This window comes from Nelumbo lutea, chromosome 4 (genome assembly GCF_056320005.1).
Source record: "Nelumbo lutea isolate HS-2025 chromosome 4, American lotus-T2T, whole genome shotgun sequence".
NCBI lineage: Eukaryota > Viridiplantae > Streptophyta > Magnoliopsida > Proteales > Nelumbonaceae > Nelumbo > Nelumbo lutea.
In genome coordinates, this window is record NC_142687.1 from 4,505,305 (window position 1) to 4,527,555 (window position 22,251).

The window sequence follows — 22,251 nt, forward strand, 5'->3', positions numbered from 1 at the left end:
AGTAATGGACTTCCCTGATGAAGTCTACCGCAAGGAGCTTCTTGACCTCTTCACCGACTATCCCCCAACGTTTAGGGGCGAGGTTGCATTTCTTTTGTCTTACTGGCTTGACTAAAGGGTCGGTATTAAGTTTACGAGCTATAATTTTTGGATCAATCTCAGGCATCTCTACTGCAGACCAAGCAAAAATATCTAAATTTTCAAGTAAGAAACTTATTAGCTGGGTTCGAAGTGGTTCGCTGAACAAGGCACCGATCTGAAGAATTTTGGTTGGTTTGACAACAGAGACTGGTATGTGGGTCGTTTCTTCTTTCAGGGCAGCTCGCTCGTTGGTATACTCCACCGGTTGCTTGAGCTTGACATCCTCTACCAGTTTTGTTTTTTTCTTTTAAGGCAGCCATGTAGCACTTGCGGGATTTGAGCTAGTCACCTCGCACGACTCCCACTCTATAAGCAATTGGGAATTTCATTACTAAGTAGTAAGTGGACACTATCGCACGTAAAATGTGTGTGATAGGCCGACCTACTATTGCATTGTAGGGGAGGGAGTCGTGACTACCAAGAACGTGTGCTCAAATCACACAATGTTTGGCCATGTGCCGGCTTCCACGGGTATTGTGATTCGACCAAGAGGTTTGACCTCCTCACCGTTGAACCCTATCAAAGGCGTATCTACCGATCGGTCACTCTGCTGTAAATCGGTTCTTCGAGCCGAGGTCGCTTTGTTGGGTTTTCACCTTTGTTCTCCAATTTGTGGACCGAGGTCCTCCCTGCACTGATGTACATCCGGCAATGATGAACCCGTCGATGATCATGTTGATCACCCTGCGGACTGGTCTTTCCTCTGGCAATTGTCGCGGTGGTTGCTCATTCTACCTGTTGATTTCGGGGCCTTTCTCCTCTAGTCCCCCTATCGATCTACCCGTCGATCTGCTTGCCCTCTCTCTTCTCGCAATATGTAATTCTTCAGGTACCCACAGTGGAAAAGTTCCTCGATCTCATCGTGGAGATTCCTGCAATTCTCCTTGTCGTGTCCATGATCTCGGTGGAAATGGCAATAGAGATTCGGGTTTCTTGTTGCTGGGTCTTCCCTTAACCTGGGAGGACATTTGACGAAGGAGGAATCCTTAATAGCCATTAGGATCTCTCATCGCTTAGCATTCAAAGGCGTATAGCTCGTTCTCTCCATGGGCAGGGTCTTAGAGCGCAGACCTGGCTTGTAGGTGCACGAGGGGACCAACTTCTTGATTTGCTTCTTCCCCTGCTCGGGGACTTGCTCTTCTTTCTTTTCTGCCCACCATTGCTTGTCCCTTCATTCTCTCTCTTCCTCTTTTTCGGTAGTGGATTGTTAATCTTTTGGTTGATCTCCTCCTCGGTACCAATGAACTGATCTACCAACTTGAGGAACTCGGTGATATCTTTTGCTTTGTTAGCTACGACGTGCCACTTGAACTCTTTATGGGTGATTCCTTTCTTTGCCGTAGTGAGTCGCACTGCTGGATCAATGTTCGGTATCTGCAAGCAAGTATCGTTGAAGCGCTTTATATAGCTTCTGATTGATTCTCCTTCCCTTTGAACCCCGTTCAGAAGGCTTTCTTGCGACTTTAGGCACTTCTTGCTAGCTCGTCAGCCCCAGCTAGGTGCATCTGAGACTGGAAGGAATCCACATGATCGTTGGGGTCAAACGACCCGTCATACTTATCCAACAGGGGCACCTTGAAGTCTTTTGGCATTGGAGTTGCTAGGAGCTTGGGAGACAGAGGAGATGACCGGCAAAGCAACGAAGGCACAATCTTCGTTGCCACCGAGCTCACTTCTTCCTTTTCTTTAGCTTTCTCTGCTTGCTAGCTTGGCTTCGTTGGCGGACTGTTTCTGGCCGAGGAACGGCATGTCTTGCGACATCGTCGCTGCTGCTTCTTCACCGGCTCGGCATTGGTACTGCTGATTTCAGTATGATCTGGTATTTCGGCATCACTATGGACATTATTGCGAGGTGGATCCTGGTTCCTTCTTGTCGGGTTCTCTTGGTTGTGGGGTTCGCACCAGCTATCACGAGGGACGGAGGGGTCCTGCCTCGAGTTTGCACCCTGGACTCTAGGCTGGTTGTTATCTCCTTGCAAGCCGTTATTTTCCTGCTGGGAGTGTCGAGACGGATTGGCCCTATTGAACTGACTATCCCCGGGCTTGTTTTTAAAATTTCCTTGCGAGACTTGAGTAGTACACTGACCATCTTTCCTCCCACAGAGCGAAGCCTGACCCTTGGGAGGAACTGACACCTGCGAGGTCCCTTGGCCGGTTCAGGTTCTAGCCCAGACGTAACCCTGGGTGCTGGGGTGGAATTGGCTGCTGATTCGGCTGCAGTGCTGGGAACTGCTGTTGGTACAGATAGTACTGTTGATAATGTTGGAACTGTTGGACCTGTTGCATCTAGATTTGTATTGTCCGAACGCACTGAACGAGGTCATGGAATTGGGAGTGCCCGATTCCAGGAAGGACCACAGATGACTCAGAGAAAGTTGCACCCACTGGGGGAAGTAGGACGCTCACTTGTGTAGTGGCCTGCGGTACAGACAATGACGAGACTTCTGAAGATGTGAGAGGAATAGTAAACTAGCCAATGCATACCGTAGGACCTTGGGGGAAGGTTGATTGCTGATCTTACCCCCCGGTGACGTTCATCTCGATGCTTTTTCCTATGTTGCTAGAAGAATCCATTGGGACAAATCGAAAAATAAAACTGCAAATAATATTGGGATGACCTTTCGATCGATTTCCCACAGACGACGCCAATTGATGGTGCGTGATCTAGATACTCCAAGCTGGAAGATTATCCAAACTCTAGTTGCGCAGCGAGCTGGACCAAGCTGCAAAATAGAAGATCAGAGAACCCGAGGTGTCTAACCCGGCGAGGTCGCTCCAATGCTTAAGTCAGTACTATACTGTGGATGCGAGCTAAATACTTGAATGCTTGAATGCTAGTGAGTAAATAATCACGCGTACCTTTGCCTTGGGGTTTCATGTCCTTATATAATGGAGTAGTCGTGGGCCTTACGAAAGAGCTTTGGGATCTCCGGGTTGTGCGAATAAGATCTGTTCCATTTTTTTAAGGAGAGCAATGTGTTGATAAGGTTTATCGTCTAACTCCGATTCAGGCAGAGCTGGGATGAGTCTCGTCGCGATCCCGAGAAATTCGAGGTCCATTGGGGAGGCCTTTGGAGTCGATTACGTGGTGCTTCGGCTCGTTAGCTCCGAACTGGCACTTCGATTCTTTTGTCCCGAACTGGATTGGGTGTCGAGGTGTCTCTACAACAAGGTGGTTTTTGGGCCGAGATGGTTGAATACCGGAGCTCCGAATGTTGCAATCTGGGTTCGTTTGGCTGAGTTGTCACCCCTCGAGTAGATCGCGTCTACATGTCCCCTTCTTACTAGGTCATGCCAAATCACCCTTCATTAATAATTAATAACTAATAATTTGTAAAAATAAATAATAATTAATAATTTACACAAATAAAATTTAAAATAATTTTAAATATTAATAAAATAATTAAAAATACTGATTATTAATTAATAAATAACACAAATAAAATTTAGAAAAAATAATTAATATATAATAATTAGTAAAAACAATTAATAATTAATAATTAGTAATTTACACAAATAAAATTAAAATACTTTTTAAAAATTAATGAAATAATTAAAAACTATTAATTAATAGAAATAATAAATAATTAGTAAATAACACAAGTCAAATTAATAAAAATACATATGACTAATAAAAAATAATAAAATAATTAATACTCAACTCAAAATATTATGAAAATATTTAATAATTAATAAAAATAGATAATTAATAATTACTTCAAATAAAATTTATACAAAACTGAAAAATTAAAAATAAATTATTAAAAATATATAAATTCCATTGATAATTAATAAAGAATAAAATATTTGATGATTAATACAAGTAATAATATAAAAATAAATTATTAAAAAAATAAAATAATATTAAAAATACAAATAATTTCCACATAGTATAGTCCCTACACATTCAATTCTCAATTGAAAGGAATATAATATGGTTGTCCATAAGCTTATACATAATAAAGCGATGACATATTGCATTGAATACCACACCCAAGGTTAGATGGTTTATCCATCCATCTAACACTTTATACAAAGAAGTTCCAAAAATCCATTTAGGTATAATATTTTTCTAGGGCTTGAATAATTTCTAATTATCTTTATTCTTATTGGTTCATTTTATTTCCTTTAATTTCTTTTTATCTTTTATATAGGGTAAAGTCTTGAATTATGCCAGCATGTTCTTTTGACTCTGACCTCTAACAATGATTAAAGTCCTAATTTACTTCGTTGAAGATCCTTTCTTTTAAAAACAAATTCATTTCATATCCATTCAATCCAACCTTTACCAAGACAAAATATCTTAATTTCCAAAACAAAAAAATAGTTCCTCTTCTTCCAAAGTACATCTCATATTCTAGCTTTACCATGTTTTATTTGGTTCTTTACTTTTCTCCATATTCTAGCTTTACCATGTTTTATCCAACTAGGGTTTCCTTTCTTTATTTTTATCCTTGAAAAATTTAATACCGATTCCTTACTGCACTATTTACTAAAAAATGTTTTGCTTTTGTTATAAAAACAAAAATACATTTTAATCACCAGCCTAATTATTTGCTATTCTAGTCCCAACTATTTCTTCTAATAGAATATAAAAAAGAGAAACAACGACAGTGGTGAATCCTAAATATTCCAATACAGCAGTGGAGATTTGCTATAACAGTCCCAACGGAGTTCCATGGAGAAGAGAAAATATAGGGAAACATGACACACCATAGATAAAAAAACAACGGAAATGGAGAAAAAAAAAACAAAACAAAAAACAAAACAAAAATGATGGATGAAACGAAGCAAGAAACAACAGCAAGCAACGACGAAGTAGAAATACCTGCGAGATAATGGATAAAATCGAAAATGCTAGAGATTGGACACAGAGAAATTAGAGAAAAAAACAATCAATAGTAGCAAATAGAAACCCTAAGGCTTATGGAAGAAAGCGTGAAGAAATCAAATCCATCTGCAAGTCAAAACCATATACCTGAGAGAGAACTCGATGGCGGTGGAACTCTATTCTCGTCCCAGTGAAGGTGTTGAATAACCTATCTTTTTTATTTTATACGAAGGATAAAAACAAGTCATTTTAAAAATTTTGCAAGGATATTAATATCTTTCACACAAGTCTGAAACGCGTCTGACAACATTAAGAACCTAGTCCGCCTCTTATCAATTAAGATCTGAATTTGGATTTTAAGCCTACTAATCAGAGAGCAATGCAAACAAAGGTGGCGTCTGAAAAATTAGAGTTTTCAGATTTCAAACCCCTTAAAAGCGTTATCAAACACCACGTAAATCGTATCTCTCAAAAGTCATATAATAGGTCTGATATGATAAGCCGTGTTCATGCATAAAATACAATTTAGACACATTTCAGATGGTCATAATGACTTAAATAGATTGCTTTTTTTTTTTTTTTTACAAAAACTATAAAAAAACTAGTTAGAAAATAGATTTATTGTATTCAGATTTCAATCATTCCATAACTGTTTTTTCTACTTCTCAATTACACCTTTATTAAATGCCACCTAGCTATTGTTTGCTATTGATATAACATATATCGAGTAATTATTCGAGCATACTACTTCAACTACCAAATCAGTCATTAATCGTCCACGTTTAGAATTTTACCTAAGCATTTTTTTAATCAATTAAATCTATATTATATATAAAAGTGTGAATGCAATGTGAAATTTTTTTCCATTAAAATTACCCGACCTCTATTTCATTATTTGATAAAGGGTATAAAAGTCATTTTGTTATAGTTGGAATGCTAGCTTTAATGGCTATTATAATGGTCATATTTCTGTATTTAATCCATCTTTAATTGTAAGGGTTGAAAATGTAACTTCAATTATTATTTTCCACCTCATTTAATCCGCTCTCATTAAGTCTTGAGCTTAAGGTATTAAATATCATTTTCTCTTAAATCCTAAGTTATTTTCACTAATAAATGCTACTAATTAGATCTGTATCAATATTTTTAACAATATAACCCATATATTTTAAAAATGACTCAAAAACAAAACCATTCTTTATCCAAGTGGTGGCTAAACAATTCAACCATCCGAGTATGATCAACCTATGGAGTCATAGAAAGGTAATAAATATTTTTAAAATAGAAATAAATATATAAATTTACAAAAATATATAAAAAATAGAAACATTTATTATACTTATATTAATCAAATAAAAAAATAAGTATAATAAACAATAATTATTTTTATTGATAATGAAAATTAAATACATAATTTAAAATTGATCAAAAATATATAAAAAATAGAAACATTTATTATACTTATATTAATCAAATAAAAAAATAAGTATAATAAACAATAATTATTTTTATTGATAATGAAAATGAAATACATAATTTAGAATTGATCAAAAATAAAATATAATTTTGGGATACATGTGTTAACATTTAATGTCATAAATAAATAATAAAATATATAAATAAAAAAATATACAAATTTTGCAAGAAAAGTACTCAAGTACATGTATAATGTCATGTACTTATCATATTAAAAAAAAAGTAAGTGTGACATTTCAGAATTATTTGTATACACAGAAATATTAAAAAAATTATAAAAAAATTGAACACATCTATAATTCTATATTTACACTACTATTAAAAATATAAATAAGATTGTGGAACTTTCTTTTAACTAAAATCAAGATTTTAAAAACCAACCCAAAAACGAAACCGCTTTGGATTCCGATTTTTGTCAATGGTTCAACCATCCTGTTTGAGTGAGTCAAACCAGTAAGATGTAAAAGATAATGTAACTTTTTATTTTGATCGTTAGATTAAGATTATGTTAAAGTCCACAATATATATACATTATTATGAGAATGGAGTGTGAGGCTTTGAGAAGGAGGTGATTGGTTAAAGCTGAGAAGTGATCAGAAAAAAGAAAGAGAATAAGAGAAGTGTCGTTGGAGGCGGTTGTCACCATGTGTCACTGACCATTGTTGTAGAACCATTTTGCCCTAAGAAGAAGAAGAAGAAGAAGAAGAAGAAAAAGAAGGAGGAGGAGGAAGAGGATTTGCCACTAGCTATCTCCATGTTCATCATCACTATCGCTACAACACTAGTCGCTCTCTTTTTACATCTCTCTCATCTCTCAACATCTCTCTCAAATTCCAAATCGTTTGTTTCTTTGGTGTATCTCAGATTTTAATATAAGATCGACGTTTAATCTTTCATCTCTTGCATTGATTTTTCAATGAGATTATGAGATATGAAAGTTTCTTCTTTCAATTTTTTTTTCTAATTTCTATTTTAAAATAAATAAAAATTTTGGAATTAGTTTGAATGCAACTCGAGAACCATTAGCCGGGTTGAAAATTTTAATGGTTAAACCATCCGGGTCAACGGTTCTCTGACCATTTCAATGTTTTTTTTTTTTTTTGTAAAATAGCAATTCAAGGCCAAAACAAAACTGGTGACATGACCAGTTCTCAGGCCAAATGGTTTGATCGTCCAATCTAGTCTAGTTTTTAAAATAATGACTAAAATATTCATTCTTTTAATTTAGTCCCTATTTAATTGTAAGGCTTAATTTGTAAATTGAACTATTACTTTTCACTTTATTCAATTCCCTCTATTTAAATCTTACATTTTTTTTTATAAATGAACAAAAGAAAAAAGATACACCAAAAAGATAAAACACTATTCAAAGAAGAGTCTAGCCAAATAAGTAGCCCTGTCAATGATACTTAAAACTTCACAATTCGATCTGATTATCACATATTTGGATGGGGTATTTATGTAATCAGATTTGAATTTTGTAATGTGCAATTAATTAATAATAATAAAACAATAAATAAAAAATACATAAAGTTTATAGAAAATTTTGAATATATTATTATTATAATTATCATCATTTAGAATTGCCACATGCAAAGCATCTGTACATTAAATAGTCAAGGTAAAAAGTACGAAATCCATGGATTTGCAACCTCTCCATGGTATGGCTATTGAGCAACATATGCGCCTTTCTCTGCCCCACCCTCAATTCCCCTATAATGTGTAGGTATGTAATATCAAAATAGATAAATTTACAGTATTTCTCAAATTGTTCACTTTGAAAAATGAAATGTATAATATGATATAGTAGTATTGTAGGTATTGATTTGTACCTTGGATAACATTACTTCAACATTCAAAGAAAGTAGCCAACCAATTCTAACATGTGCGAAGAACCTATTAGGAGAAAAAAAGTATCCAAATTCTAGAGCTTTTACAAGGAAAACTCTTGTACAAATCTATACTACTTTAAAAAGTACGAATAACCTCAAGAATATTTCTGGAATTTTCTTAGGACAAAACTTACCCTTCTATATTTAAAAAAAATGAGGGCATATAGGGTAGTTGGTTATTGATATTAAATGAGTTGAAAAGAGATAATTTTAAGATATTCAATGCATTCAATTCTCCCTCATTAAATCCAATATTTAATGTATTAATTTGCATTCACCTTTATTGAATCATATATTTAAGGCTTCTTTGTTTTTCTTATCATTAATTTCTATAATTAAATACAGGCATAATAAATTAATAATTTCAATAACATAAAAACTTATACTTTTAATATCTACCTAAAAAAATTAGTGTTTTCATCTAGGTGGTGGTAAGAAATTAAACCATTTGGGTCAAATGGGCAAATCCATGTTGCCATAATTAAATAATTAAATTCAAAAACATATAAAATGCAAAAAATATAGAAATTAAAAAAATAAGAACGTTTTTAACATCATTATTTGACATATTAAACAATAATCATTATAATAAACAATTAGGGGTGAGCAAAAAAATTGAAAAACCAAACTGAAAAATCGGTTAACCAAATCGGTCAGTTTGGTGTTCTTAAAAAACCAAAGGTATTGGTTCAGTTTCGGTTAACCACTATAGAAGACTAGCGGTTAACCAAACCGACCAATATACATATATTTCTATATATTTGATATATATTTATGTATATTATATATATTTTATATATTATAAATTAATAAATATGCATTATATATAAATATATATTTATTATTTATTATTTAAAATATAATATTATATATAAATATATTTAGAATTTTTTTTATATTTATATATATTTTTTATAATATATATTGTAAAACTAAAAAACCGAAAAACCGATGAACCAAACCCACGACTAACTCAACTGTTCAATAGGTTAACCAATTGGCTTCAGTTCGGTTCTGGTTACCGGTTTTTGGAAACTAGTAGCATTGGTTCAATTCCAAAAAATGCCCCATGGTTCAATTAACCGAATCGTGAGCACCCCTATTGATGTAACGGATTCCGGTCATGTATCATTTTTGTGATGTATCAATTTTTTTTTGGCTAAGTGCCTCGTCATTTGACCTGCTCCCAGGAGAGGATGGTGGAGCTCCCTGATGGTGAACTGCCTGGTGGTGAGCTACTTGGTGACAAACTCCCTGGTGATGAGCTCCCTCATGGTGAGCTACCTAGTGATGAGCTACTTGGTGACGAACTCCCTGGTGGTGAGCTACCTAGTGACGAGCTACTTAGTGACAAGCTCCCTGGTGGTGAGCTGCCTGGTGACAAGCTCCCTAGTGGTGAGCTGCCTGGTGACGAGCTCCCTAGTGGTGAGCTACCTGGTGATGAGCTACTTGGTGACGAACTCCCTAGTGGTGAGCTACCTAGTGACGAGCTACTTGGTGACAAGCTCCCTGGTGGTGAGCTGCCTGGTGACGAGCTCCCTGGTGGTGAACTACCTGGTGATGAGCTACTTGGTGACGAGCTCCTGGTGGTGAGCTATCTGGTGACGAGCTCCTTGATGGCTAACTGCCTGGGGGAGAGCTATGCCGAGCTGGGGGAGAGCTATGCCAAGCTGCCCGAGTTATGCCGAGCTTCTTGATGGCGAACTTCCCAGGGGAAAGCTAGGCGGCCTATAACTCAGAGGATGGTGGAGCTCCCTGGTGTAGCGCAACCCAACTACCCTTTGCATGAGGTGATCTCCTCTCCTTTGTAGGCGGTGGGAGCTGAGGGACCTACGAGAACTCCATCTTTTCCTCTTCTTTGTAGGCGGTGGGAGTTCAGGAACCTGCGAGAACTGAACTAGGGGGCCCGGGGGTATTTACCCGATGGGGACTCTCCGATGCCTAAGTTAGCACTCTGATTGTCGAGAGCTTGAAGATGATATTAGAGGAATGAGAGAGCTAGAGAGCAGGGATTACTTCCATTTTTTTCACTCTCTCCCCTTGCCTTTGGGGGTTGGAGTCCTTATATAGCAATGTCCTATCAAATCAGGCATGATCGCCTCTATCAAGTCAAGCATAACCACCTCTGTCTCTCTACCACAGTCGTCGCTGTCAGAGCTGAGGCATCGGATGCAGGCAACTATTGCGGAGTACGGATCTGCCAGGCAAGGCGTCGCCTAGCGAGAGACGTGGGCGCAAGTCTCCAGATTTGTCAGGTACGGTTGTCAGGTAGGAGATCTTCCTGCGATATGCCAAACTACTCTTCTGTACCGAGCTACCCTACAAGTGGCGAGCTGCCCGGGGGAGCTATGCCGAGCTCCTTGGGCTATGTCGAGCTGCTTGTGGCGAGCTCTGCCGAGCTACCTAGCTCCTTGGTGGCGAGCTCCTTAGAGAGCTGCCTAGCTCCTTGGCGAGCTCTTTGGTGAGCTATCGAGCTCCTTGGCGAACTCCTTGGTGATCGGTGGGCATGTCTTATGGGTTACCAGGTCGGCCAGGTCGGGTTGTGTGCTAGGTTGATCTAGGTCAGCTAGGTCGGCCAGGTTGGATCATGTGCCGGGCTAATCCAAGTTGGCTAGGCCGACCAGGTCGAATCATGTACCAGGCTGATCCAAGTCGGCCAGGTCGTGCAGGTCGCGCGCAGGTCGTGCACCAGGCTGGTGCCCGGGTGGGACACCAACTTGGTAAGTTGTTGCCTGGGTGTCGCCTAGTTGTCACGAGGTGCCACGTGTCACAGTTTCACTAGAGGGCCAAATCTACCCTCATCACCTATAAACAATGTTTTAAAAACTGACTTGGAGGCCAACCCGCTTTTGCCTTCAGATCACAAGTCACTAGTTCGACTATCAAGGTCAAATGAGTCAAACCGCTCTGCATCAACACAATATGTGTGTATGTAAAAATAAATATTTTATCAATAAATAGTATAATTATGTTTTACATATATTATAGTTATACTTTACATATATTTTATGATTATGTTTTACATATATTATATATAATATATGTATTATGTTACATTTATTTATATATTTTTAATTCAAATTTTAATTTTTTATTTATAAAATATATTAAAATTTTAATTTGGGGCCAAAAATGGGTTTTTCGCAAAAATAACAAGGCAAGGCACTTAAGTCCCTTGGGATGTATAGATATTCAAAAGTTACTCAAAAAAAAAAAAGATAACGCTAATAAGACATCAGAGTGCGAAGTTATGGCTTCCAAAAGTTTGCACATAATTAAGCATGCAACATGTAACTTGATTATCGGGTCGAACAGGGCAATGGTTAAACCACATAGGTTAGATAGTTTTTAACTGAAATGGGGAGTTTTAGCAGAACCAAACCTAGGATCAAGGCCGAGTGACAGTTCGAATGGTTCAATCGGCCAAGTCAACAATAGGTTGAAAACATTGATGATAAATAAGAAATGTTTTTTTATTAATGATGGAAATGGAATGTAAAATTTAAAACCAATTGGAAGTAAAACTATTTTCTATTATCTCTCATTAAATCTCATATCTAAGGTATATTCTCTTATTAAATCCTATATTTAAGAAATATTTTTCTCAATATTATTAAATTCTACTAATTAAATCCATAACTTCAATTTTAATAATATAAAATAAATATTTTGAAAACAAAACCATTTTCTTTCCTCTCGGTGGTGGGTAAGCAATTCAACCATTTGGGGTTAAATGCATTAATAGAATGATGAAAATGGAATGTCAAAAATAAATATGAAATGTAAAGGTATTTTTATAAATAATGAAAATGGAATGTCAAAAATAAATATTAAATGTAAAAGTATTTTTATAAATGATGAAAATGGAATGTAAAAATTAAAATTAACCTAGAAATGAAATGATGTCATAGTCAAATAATAAAATTTTTAAAATTGAAAATACAAAGAATCACAAAAATAAATGTTATACATAAGATATAATGTTATGTATTTATAAAAAATAAAATATTGGGTTAATCTATAATATTATACATTCATAATATTGAACAAAAATAAATATTATACATAAGATATAATTTTATCAATAATGAAAATGTAATACAAAATTTAATATCGACCTAAAAATCAAACTTTTTTTTGGGTCGCGGGTTAGTGGTTTAGGTCAAATGGATTAATCGATGATATGATAGTTAAATAATAAATATTTAAAAGTAATCAAAAGTACAAGTAATCAAAAGAATATTTAAAAAAAAACATATATTAATTATTTCTAATAAAAATTAAGTGTGATAAGTAAAAACTATTTATATAATGTAGATGGAATATATAATTTAAAACTGACCTGAGAGCAAAGCTATTTTCTTATCTAAATGATGGGTCAATGATCCAACTTTTCAAAGAAATTCATGATGTCATAATTGAATAATAAATATTTAAAAAAAGATCGAGTACAAAATAAAAAAGTACAACGTTTTTTCAAAGACATGTCAGCATTTCTATTATATAACAACAACAACAACAACAACAACAACAACAACAATAATAATTGTAATTTAAAATTTATGCGTATGCACATTTAGTACATGTATTTAAGTTTATTTTAGTCATATTGTTACTTTTATTAAATTTTAATTTATATCTTAACTATGATATATCTAAAACTCAAGTAATTAATATGAAAAAAAAAATCATATGTGCAACACATGCGCTTTTACTAGTCATGTTAAAAGCAACTGAATCTATTGCCCACAACTCAATGCACAATTTGGATGAGCTGTAGACACTATTATACACATCGGGCCAGGCTATCTATCACGTGTGAATACACCAGTCACTACATGACCCATTTGGGCCCATCTATATTAAACACTGGTGTGTTCACTTGTGATGTGTAGTCCAGCCCAATGTGCATACTTTTGTCTCCGACGAATCTAGGCTTGTCACTGTAGCCATGCGTCAAGAACATAATTGACAACATACAAATACAGAAGATGTGTGGCTACAATTAGGGGTGGATTCAAGCTGAAACAAGCCAAATATCTAGCTATTCAAGCTTGGCTCGCTAATACACTATGTGGCTCGAGCTCGATTCAAGATAGAGACTTGAGCTTGAATTTGGCTCGAGTCAAAAGCTCGTAAGTTCGAGCTTAGCTTGGCTTGGCTCAAGTTTGACTATGAGCCAAATGTTTTATAAAAATAAAAATTATTTTTATTTGACATAAAAGATTAGTTTATATATATATATAAAATTCTGCATATGTATAATGTTTTTATATTTATTATTTTTTATATCTATAATATGTATGTATATATATATACATGCATATATGTAAAAGCTTGATTAAGCTTGTGAGTCTCACGAGCCAAGTTTTATTGGGCTCGACCTTGGCTCAATTAGCAAACGAGCCTATCTATTAGGCTTGATTTCAACTCGAATCTCAGTTTAAACCAAGCCGAATTGAGTTTTTCACAAGCTGAACTCAAATAACTCATGAAAAGCACGACTCATGGCCGCCCCTAACTACAATGTATTGGGTTAGGTGCATTGTTAGTAGTAGAGAACTCCTTGTGGGTAAATGTTTCCCATGTTTGTCTAAAGGCTGTTTTTGGTTTGATATAAAGACAAAGTTACTTTTGAGAACTTTCCTTAATTTCCCGTTTATGTTTTATTTTGTGTCAAGCCAAACATAGAGAACTCCTTGTGTAGTGGTACGGGAAGAGTTGGCATCAACTTTAATTACATTTGTTTTATTAGTTTGAAAGGAGTATAAATACAAATGTACGGTAGAATGCAAAACCTTGTATTTTGTATTATTTTGTATGCATTTGTATTGTAGATATTTGTATTTTTACTTTTTTAAAAATTACCAATATCCTATACGTTGATTCCATGGTGTCAATGGATCAGTTTTGAATTGGACCCTGTTCAAATCAAAATCAATTTAGATTGATTATGCAGATTAATAAGACATATTAAATTGGACCAGTTCAGATTTAATGGTCTAAAGTATTTAATTAGATTGGATTGAATTTGGTTCATCCATAATGAATTTATACTACATTGGGTCAAATGTTAATGACCCAGGTTTGGGTTAGACATTAAATTAGACTAGTCTAAAATAGTCCAAAATATTTATCGGAATACCGGATCGATTTGATCTCCATATCTCAACTTATATTGGATTGAATCGGATTGGACCAAATCCGGGCCAATTAACACCCCTGATTGTTTCTACCTACAGAAAAAAAAAATGAATAAAAAAATACTACAACTGTTACATGTGGTACAATATCACTCTATCGTCGTAGGGTTTGGGCCTTTGCCTACATTCCAAAAGGTGAGTGGTCAACTCTCCCATATGCTTATTAAAAAAAAAGGAAAAAATAAATAAAAGATTCCAAAGGGCAAGTAGTGTTGGTATTGCTTAAAAGCATAAATTGTTTTGTGCCGCTGCATGATGGATGCAGACAAGGACGCAATCAACAAGACAGATTCAGAGGATCTTACATTTTGAATTTGCCATGTCAGCTTCCAAGTGGCAGAATCCCCAAGACTGTCGACTAACTAGATTAGGAGTTTAAATCAGCCTCCCTACAAGTTATCGAGAATGATGTTATCATCGCATTACACGGTGTGTGAATGTGCTGTGGGACGTTGTTGGGGGCAGTTTTATGGGAGGCTGATTCAGTCTGACTTTCCTCCACCACGTACATAAAATACAAAACTTGTTAGGTCATGCATTGTTGTCTATATGCAACGACTAGCTGCTAACTACTATAGGCTCTGTCTTGCGTTTACTGTTGATAATATTTAAATTAATGGTACTTATATGTTCTCACAAGTGGTGCGAGGTTGGGAGTACAATATTTCGAATAAGGGAAAACAAAATTATAGAATTTAAAAAAATTTTAATTAATTATTATTTCCCACGGATAAGGGCTTATTTCTTCTATGCCCAAGTGAACTCTTCCAGTACCACACTTGGGTGTGTTGGCCCTACTCAACATGAAAAAGTTTCGATTCTACCACTATAGGAATCAAATCAATAAATATTTAAAATTTGTAAATACTCAACTGCTAAAACCCTGGCTTTCAAAAAAAATTGGCTAAAACCTTGGGTTCCCAAATGCCATGAAAACTGAAGCATTCCGAATTCCAAAATGTAAATTAATTTTCCCTAAATTCAAGAATCATAAATTTTAATGCTCCTAACTCTGGACACAATTCACTTTCTGTATCCCACTAGCAATCTAATATTATGCCGACATTTTACTAAGGCAATTTGAGGAAAAGGAGTTTCTTTTTTAAAAAAAAAAAAAAGAAGAATTTTTATAAGAAGGTAAAAGAATTTTGATTCATGTAAAAGAATATAGTGATCGATGTTCTCTTATTTCAATTTTGTAAAGCTCAGTTTGGAAAAAGTATAAATACAAATATATATATATATATATATATAAGATTCTGCACTTTATAAATTTATATTTATAAAATATTCCCAATGTACGATGAGATGTGCATGCCCGGCACTCGTGAGACGCCAATGTGATCTCCCCTTGTGGAGGCATGTCTCACACAAGTCTTAATTAGTTATCTCAAATCTTTTACGTCTATCAACCATGAGCTGCTTATCTTTGGTAGTTTACAAGTAAATTAGTATTGGTTGTTGTAACCTTATACATGTATTTGGTGGCACTTTATTCCAGTCCATGATTAAAAAAAAAAAAATAATAATAATAATAATAATAATAATATCAGCCTGATCTAGACTTATGATTAACCATAGGGGTAAAAAAAAGGGACAAGATCGACTTGGTTCAGTTCAGATTAAGTTTACAGAAGTACTTTGATTATTAAGTATATGTTTGGCATCGATGTTGCAGATATAGCATAGTTTTTTCATGCACATCAGAAAATGGTGCTGCTGATGTGTGGATTGGAAGCACTGGTACCCATTATAGGAAGTCCACGTCATTATCACATCATGTCCTCGTTGGCAGCAACAAGCTCTAATATGAGAAAACATCAAATTCAATGCTGTTCCAAACCATGCCTTTTCGATTTCCAAGTCATGGCTTGGAGCACCGTTTTTTATAGAAAAATGATTTCAAACATATTGACATTTCCTAGAGCACCGTTTTTTTTAATATAGTGGAGCAACAACATCGATGCCAAACAGACATTAATTTATGAGTTTAAAGATGTTTGGAAACCTGAAATTGAAATTTGAGTAAAGATAAACTAGTTTCTATTTATTTTTAGAGTCCATTTCTTCAAATAGAAATGCAATTGCACACTAACCCCATCGCCCCACCAGGGCATGGGTTGTTACAACAACTACTCCCAATTAGACTTGTTCATGGGTCTGGCCGGGCCGGGCTTTTACTCTTCATAAACAAGATTTTGTTAGGCCCGAGCCCAGCCCGACCAACACCTGTTTCCAGGTGTTTCAGACCCCCAATAATTTTTAATAATAAAAAATATCTTATTAGCTTCCCAAAAAACTAAACTTTGAAAAAAAACTAAAAAAAAGTATGTATTGACCGTTTCTAAGTACCAATACGATACAACCGAAACTTGTATTGTATCGATACTTTGAACCTTGGCTTGACCTCACAAAAAGATAGGTCGGTGCCTGTGTCTGTGTTCGCCGCCAACCAAACAATAAGAAAGGAATATAACAAAAGGGCAAAGAGAAAGGACTCGCCGTCGGTGCCTAAGTTCACGTCTGATAAATGAACGGAGTTGATATTCTGAGTGTGAGAAGGAGAAATGAGAAGAGGAACAACCGAACAATGAAGAGAGAGAGAGAGAGAGGATTCACCGCCAGTGCCTGAGTTTGCGTGACTCGCATAGTCGCATTTGATAAATGAGCTGCTGAAATCAATTCTATGAGAGAAGGAGAAGTGAGAAGAGGAATGAGAGAGAGAGAGAGAGAGAGAGAGAGAGAAGACTCACCAGTCACCGCCGGAGTTCACTGGTTGCGCCAGTTTTGTCTTCTTGAGAATGTTTGGCTATGTGAGGCTATGATTGAGAAGGGAGTTCATTTGGCTAAAAGAAAGAGATGAGTGATAAGAGAGGGGTTAATATTTAGGGTTAGGGTTTAACTTATACAAAAGTTGGGTCGGCCAGGCTCGGGCCAAAGTCCAACCCATAAAATAGTTGGGCTCAGGCTTTTAGGCCCGAGGTCAAGCCCGCGGGCTAAAATACATGCTCAAGCTTGTCTGGGGGCCGAGCCGACCCGTCGGGCTACCCAGACCATGAGCAGGTCTCCTCCCAATGCAACTGGTTTGTCTGGAGAAGAGTGTTGGTGGTCAAAAAATGATATGGACAAAATATGACTGATAAAAATGTAAATAATTTTTTAGCAAGAAAAAAGAAGAAAATTTAAATTAAATACTTGAAAATATGTACATCTAACCATTGGGAGGGTAATTGAAATACCAATTCAGAATCCCTCCTGCAAGCCTTAATAGCTACTCCATGAGATGAGCTAGTATATTATGCTGTCTATTTACATACTGATAGTACATACATCATCAAAAAACGTCCTAAGAGAGTGGAAACTATTGCCTTCCATTCAGCTTCAACTGTAACCATTATAGCTACCTCTGCACTGTAACCATTATAGATTAAAACATAAGCATTTGCTACTCAATGCATATGATAAGAGAAAGCGCCATCTGTATACAAAGCATAAGGCTTGAATTTGTAAAGGTGGGGGAATCTCTATTGTGTAGCTTTAACTGCCCAGATGGGTTCATGACACATTTTCGTGTGTCTTTTTGAGATGGATGAGTGAAAAAAAAAAAAAAAAAAAAAAAAAAAACTAGGAAGGATAGGATTTTTTAGCTTCCAACACTCTTCTTAGTGGATAGAAGAGTATTTATAGAAAACCATTTACAACACTCTTACAAAGAAGTCATCTATTACAAGTGGGCTAGGAGAGTTCACTTAACATAATGGAATGGTGAAATAGGATTTATGTAGTTGACTCCTTATAGTTTGGACAAGGCTTAGATGATGATAATAATAATAGTGATCCACCCAGCTTTAGCTTCAACCCTTGAGAAACCTATAACCTTCTTCGTATTTGAGTATGGATGATCACTTCTACCTTGGCTTGGCATAGCATGGGTCTGAACTGACATTAAGCTCAAAAATTTGTGGGTCAGTCTTGGATCATGGGTTGTGGTAATAAGGAATGGTTTAAAGGCTTATAATTTAACAATGGATATAGCACTTAGCAAAAACGGAATGGTGAAACATGCATGAGTCATGTGGTTGACGTCAAATAGTTAGGACAATGCTTAAATGATAATGATGGTGATAGTAGGGACCTTCTTAGTACTTGAGTAGGGGTGATCATTTCTAGCATGGCCTGGCCCAACTAGGCCTGAGCTTAGGTCAGGGACAAGGTTTGAGGTAGTAAGGAATGATTGAAGAGCTTATATACAATAATGGATTTGGTACCAATGGAATAGAAGTGATTTATTATAAGTTGAATGGGCTAAAAGGGGAAAGGAGTATATCGAAAAGGATAAGGGTAGAAGTAGTAATAAATGATTTAAGTGCCAATAATTTTACAATGGATATGATATTAAAGGGAAGGGGGAAATAGAATTCATGTATCTGACCCATATAGTTGGGTTTAGGCTTGGATGATGATGATGGTGACCCACCATGTAGTTGGGACAAGGTATAGCCATATATGTGATGATGATGATGATCCCTCCAAACCTTATGTTTCTCTCTTATTTTCTATCAAACCAAACACGATTCAAGTAATAGCCCCTTAAAACCAAGAAAAAAAGCTTAGGTAGTAAGAAGTAAGAAATAATTTAAGGGCTCATAGTGATGTGACACTTTATAAAATGAAATGTTAAAATAGGGCTTATAGTGTACTTTGTCCAAGAATTCTTCATTAACAAAAAGATGCTCAAAAGACTAAACCATTCATTTATTTGTTTGGTCCCCAAAAATGTGGATTGTTCAAAAGTTTAGGACTATTGTCCAATCAGCTTGTGTAATGTTTTCTACAAATTTCTTGCAAAAGTAATTACTAATAGACTTATAGACTCAGACCCCTCCTGGACAAGTGCATTTCCCCTTCCCAAGTAGCTTTTGTGCCAGAAATGTGGTTACCCCAAAAGTGTTTCCTTTCCTCAACTCCATAAAAGGGGAACATGCTTTTTAGCCCTAAAACTAGATATGTCTAAGGCCTATGATATATTGGAGTTGTCCTATCTTATCAAAATTGTGGCTAGTTTGGGCTTCTCCCCTGACTTCTATCAGCTAATCAAGGAGTGTGTTTCTACATAGTTTCCTTTTTGGTCCTAAGAAATGGGACTACTAAAAATCACTTCGACCCCCTAGAGGCCTTAGACAAGGGGACCCTCTTTCCCCTTACCTCTTTATTTTAGCCATGGAGGGCCTTCCAAGGCTGCTTTTAACTGCTTCTAAAAGCAGAATCTAAGAACAAATCCAAGAGATCCAGATGTCATCAGGAGCTCCTAGCATTTCTCATCTTTTCTTTATTGATGATATTATGCTATTCATGAGGGCCCATAGGGATTATATTGAGAATTTGAAGGAAGTCCTTGACCATTTCTAAGACATCTCTGGTTAGTGCATCAACTTTAAGAAATTTGGCATCTTTTTTTAGCAAAAATATACATTTGAGACGTCAATGGATGATTAGGAGGCAACTCCACATGAAACCTCTAGATCCTAAATCTAAGTATCTTGGAGTCCCCACGAGTTGGTCTAGGAACAAACATAATGACTTAAACTTCATCCTAGAAAATATCAGCTCCAGACTTAAGTGATGGAAAGCCTCAGCTTTGAGTCTGGTAGGAAAGAAACCTCTAATCTAGTCTTTCATCTAATATGTGCCCATTCATGCCATGAATGTAGTAAAATTCCCCTAGAAAACAATTTCTGAAATAGAGAAGAAAATAAGAAACTTCTAGTGGGCGAAATCACAGGCCAACCCAAACCCTTATAGATGATGTGCGTGGAGCAAATTAACTTGATCAAAACAAATTGGGGGTTTGGGTTTTGAAAACTTGAAAAAAAATATTAATTTGGTTCCGCTCAAAAAATTGGCTTGGCAGTACTTGAATGAACAACATAAAATTTGGTCTCAAATTTGGAGGGCGAAATGTCTGAACAAAGTCGGGATCTTCCCTTGCTCTATTAAAAGGAATAGCTCATCTTTGTGAAAAGTTGTAGTGCCTCTTATACAAGGTTAGCTAGATGAGATCGGGTACTTAGTGACCCCTGAGTCATCAGACCCTGTGGATCAAATTCCTTGGGTGCAGTAGAACACCAAGTTTCAGTTGATTTCCTAGCCTACAACAACGCTCTAAGAAATAAATCAATTGTTGCCCTTATCCACAATGGGGTTTGGGATGAACAACAAATCCAGTGTCATTTTACACCCCAAGAAAACTAGGCAATCATCAATACCCCTATCTTCCCAACAGACACTTCAATGTCTTGGATTTGGCTCCCTCACCCCTCAGGAAAATTCTTTATGAAGCATGATTATGGTCAGTTGGAAAGCCTTTTAATCTTTCCCATCTCAAAAATTCTTTCAAACAGATATGGAAGCTGAATATACCAGCTCGATATCAATTGATCTTTTGGAGGGCAGTTAATAATTATGTTAGACTCTTTGCTAATCCTTAGGAGGCCCAATGTGTGCTTTGTAATCAAGAGGTAGAATCAGTAAACCACTTATTCTTCTATTGTTCGTTGGCTAAAGCCATCTTATTTCCTGCTCCTTGGAATGTGGCCCTCCAAACATTGTTCCACTCATCTTGGCTTCAATGTATTCATACGCTATATATCCCAAAGTATCAACGACAAAAACTTGGTCAATTCAGTCTTATCTTGGTATGGGATAGCTTTATACTACATTTGGCAAGCCCGGAATGAAAGAAATTTCAAGGATCTCAATGGATAGTTAGGAGAGTGAATAACTTGTTTAATGGGCTGCAAAACTCTGAACAACAGTTAATTATGTTCGTTACTCATGAGCCCCTATGATTAATCTGAATAAAAGTGCTTAGGTGCAGCTAATTCTTTTCTTAATTTGATGGGAGTACAGTTTCTTACTCATCCTATTCCTATGGAGTAATCAGCCTCACTAACACTCTCAATTGTGTGGGTATTATCGGTGGTAAGCCTTGAGTCGGGGCTTTGTTGAGGAGGCTGAACTATAGGTAGTCTACCAAGGAATCTCTTTTGCTAAGCATACGGGAGCGAAGGCATATTCTTCTCTATTTGGATTACCTTCTGGTGATTCAAGCCTTACAGTCTAAGACTTCTATTCCTTGGTTGTGCCTTTGGCTTTTGAAAGCAACCAAGGCTTGATTCAAGATTTTGCCTCTTCTTTTTGTTTTGTAAATAGACCTCATAATACCCCAATTCACTCTGTGGTTAAAAAAGCTATGACTTTGACTCAGGACTCATATTTGTTTATAAATTAATTATAACTCCTATCCTAAAGGAGCTCCTGATGCAAAGAACTTCATGAATTTGCTTTGCTTGTAGTTTAATTTTGTGCTTTTAGTGGTCAAGAAAAAAAAATGAGGCCATTTAGTTAAAACTTCTTTAATGCTTGAGTAGGGGTGATCATTTGTAGCTTGATCTGTCCTAATTTAGGCTTAAGCCACATAATTAAGCTTATGTCAAGTTCAAAAATTCACAAGGTTTGGCAATGTTAAATATGTCATATATAAATATCATAATACGATGCATAGAATACATTATATATATATAAGTAATTGAGTGGCAGGTGCATTTGCATTTGTAAGAGAAAATTAAATGAATTAAGATAGACATGAGTTAGGTGGCAATTTTTCTCCCAATTCGTCCATTTAATTGGCGGGTTGTGTGATCAATCC